The sequence below is a fragment of the Silene latifolia genome, chromosome 1 (genome assembly GCF_048544455.1).
Source record: "Silene latifolia isolate original U9 population chromosome 1, ASM4854445v1, whole genome shotgun sequence".
In the NCBI taxonomy this organism is placed as follows: domain Eukaryota; kingdom Viridiplantae; phylum Streptophyta; class Magnoliopsida; order Caryophyllales; family Caryophyllaceae; genus Silene; species Silene latifolia.
The window spans coordinates 112,235,615-112,238,942 of record NC_133526.1 but is presented as its reverse complement, the minus strand read 5'-3'; the positions used below and the strand labels follow the sequence as shown (position 1 = coordinate 112,238,942).

Below are 3,328 nucleotides of genomic sequence, written 5' to 3'. Positions count from 1 at the left end.
TATGCTTTCATGGTTTATTTGCTTGCTTGTTTTGATCTCAACTCTTGCACATGTTATATTTGATGAAATGCTAAGCCTATGAATCCTTGCATTTACTATCATCGCCTATCTTTTCAATGAGACTTGTAAGACATAACCCAACTCGAGTCTCATTAGACCATGCATGTTGTTGAGTAGGGAAGATTAAGTCGACTTGTAGGTGTTGTACAATCTAATCGATTCGGCTCCGGGACCCAAGCTTTCCTAGGATTGTAAGATATAACCCAACTCAATCCATCACAACAATAATTGCTTGCTTATAATTTGAGAACATGTTTGTATGATCATGTCCCATGATTCCCCTATGATCCCATGACACCCTAGTGCTTTTAATCAATTGTTTACACCCCCCTTTTTAATTCATCTTGCTAGTTTATTTTCATTGCTATTTTAGTTTAGTGACCTTCTACATCAACCCAATTTGTGACACCCCTAAAGACATCACTAGTTTCAATAGAAATCTCCTTTCAACTCCCGTCCCTTGGGATCCGACCTTTACTTGCCTCTTTACTAATTGTAGAGTTGTTTGTGAAGCTATAAATTGTGTTTGATTCGACCGTGACCCAACGACCACATCTTAATTTGTGAACACGAAACGGACTCACATCAAAAATGGCGCCGTTGCCGGGGACGGTGTTTGTTTGATTTAGATTTCTTTTTATTTTTATTAGTTGTGTCTTTCTTCGCCTTGGGGAAATAAAACTCCTCAAGGTTTGTTCTAATTGTTTTCGAGTTGTTTGATATTTTGCATGTCTAGAAGGTTACAAGGTGATTTGTTACCTTTTGACCGTGAAATCGAAAGAACCTTGACGAACAATAGGAGACTTGTTAGGAGGAATTTAAGAGGTATTAGTGAAGTTGTTCAACCCACTAGTGAGTTTGTCAATCCTTTCGCAATAGAAGGAGAAGAGAACCCATTACACAATACCCCACAAAATCCACCTACAATGCCTAAATTTTCATCACACTCCGTACCCACCGAGGAGAATCTACCAAATGGTACTCCTACACCGCAACATCTAACCGGAAATTTTATTGCCAAGTCCGCCTTCATCCAATTAGTTGAAAGGAGCCAATTTGGGGGGATGCCTAGTGAAGACCCTCATTCTCATATGGAAACCTTTTGCGACTATTGTGATGCAATCTCTCAAACGGGCGTGACTCAAGACCAAATTAGATGGGTCTTATTTCCTTTTTCTCTAATCGGCACCGCGAAGCAATGGTTGAAGGGCCTTGATAAGGCCACCCTCGGAATAGATTCTTGGAAGAAGTTGGCTCTAGCTTTCTACAAAAAATTCTACCCACCGGAAAAGACTAACATGCTAAGAGCTCAAATTACGGGTTTTAAGCAAAGGGATGAAGAATCTTTGTATGAAGCTTGGGAGCGGTTCAAGGGAATTTGTCGCTCATGTCCTCACCATGGACTTAGTGAATGGTTTTTGGTACAACAATTTTGGAATGGTTTATATGAAGATTCTAGGAACATTCTCAATATGGGATCAAATGGAATGTTCACCGAAGTTGATGACAATCAAACATGGAACAAGATTGAGGAAATGGCGGTCCATAACTCACAATATAGTAGACCTCGCAAGGCTACTAGAGGAGGAAAGCATGAGGTGGACTCCGTTACTCAATTGGGTGCTCAACTTAGTGCTCACATCGACACAATCAACTTGAAGTTTGAACAAGCTATGGCTAGACTTGAGGAAAACTCAAAATCATCAAAGCATCATGTTAATGCCATGACGGCATCCTCATCAATCCCAAGTGGGATATGTGAGAATTGTGGAACTTTGGGACATGACCAAGGTGAATGTAGGGGAACAAATGAACAAGTAAATGCTTTCCAAGCATACAAGAGTGGTACCCCTTATTCCAACTTTTACAATGAAAACACCAAATTCCATCCAAATCTCTCATACAAAAGCCAAAATTGAATGAAATGTAGATTCATATACATAATAACATAGTCTTATATGTCTAATAATTTGTCATAAAATTAATAACGGAACTTATGCATGCAAACAATAAAATGAATAGAGGAGAAATCATGTTCTTACATGGTAAATTTCGGCTATAAGGGCACAAAAGAGATCACCTTTCTCTTTTGTTCTTGAGCTTATTCCAATGGAAGAACAAAGATCTAAGAGTAAGATCTCTCCCTATGCTTAATACCCAAGGCTTTCACTTAATCTAATTAATATTACAATACTAGTATAATATTAATCTATGAGAAAATTGAACCAAAAATATTGTTAACACTTTGAATATTTTCGGTTTAGAGAGGGAGGAGAAGAGAGCTTTTTTATCTCACTAAAATCTCTTCTAAGATGATGGAATAGAATGAAAAATAAAATACAACACTTTTGTATATTATTTGGTAAAATAAAAACAAAAGCCATGATGGCTTTTGCCTTCTCAAAACCGGGTAAGAGGAGGGGGTTTTTGGGGAGCCAATGCATGAAGTTGTTGTTCTAAACAAAGTCCATAGGCATGCATGGCTATACAATTAGGTAATGATTATGTTTAGTTAATAAATTAATCAACACAATTATTAACCTAATACCCCAATATTTCGGTACAAACATAATATGGTGTCCATATTATTTTTGTCAATTGTCTATATGTAACATGTCATATGTCACATATATTTGTTATGTAATTTTTAACATATTAAAAATCAACGTATTGATAAAAATACGTCACATACAAAAATCGACTTAGTAATTTCATAATTACTTGTGCCAAAATATTTTACCAATTTATAAATCACAACAAATTGTATTTATAATAATTCATTCAATTTAATTGTTACATTAAACAATTATTTTATCCGAGTAATTATACAATTTGATTACTCAGACCGTATCTCATTTAATCACATTTCAATTTGATACGTAAAATATACTTCCAAAATCGTCCGTCAATTTTCAAGTAATTTAATTAACTCGTAACATTATACGATTAATTAAATAATCAATTAAGAGTATTGCCCTTTAGGTATGACCTAGGGGGTCAACTGATCACCACCGTCACACGACAGTAATGTCAAACTCTAGTCAGCCAATCATTACCGATATATGTTGACCATTTGTTGTGAGAACAATATTACTTCCCAATTGCATTCATTTTAATGAGACTTAAACATGTGATCATCATGATCAACAGTCGTGATCGCATTATTGTCGGAGGACACATATTCCAACAATCTCCCACTTGTCCTCGACAAGTGTGCGTCACCAATTCTCTTGTCCTATTACTATCTCCCACTCAATGCAAGGTGTCT

The 3,328-nt window shown here is 36.2% G+C and overlaps 1 non-coding gene across 1 annotated transcript; it reads right to left on the bottom strand.

The window, feature by feature from the left end:
- Window positions 1–1,358: 1,358 nt before the first annotated feature.
- On the bottom strand, window positions 1,359–1,465 carry LOC141625478 (small nucleolar RNA R71). The gene has a single exon (XR_012535261.1). It is a non-coding gene; the product is annotated as a small nucleolar RNA R71 (small nucleolar RNA).
- Window positions 1,466–3,328: the final 1,863 nt, after the last annotated feature.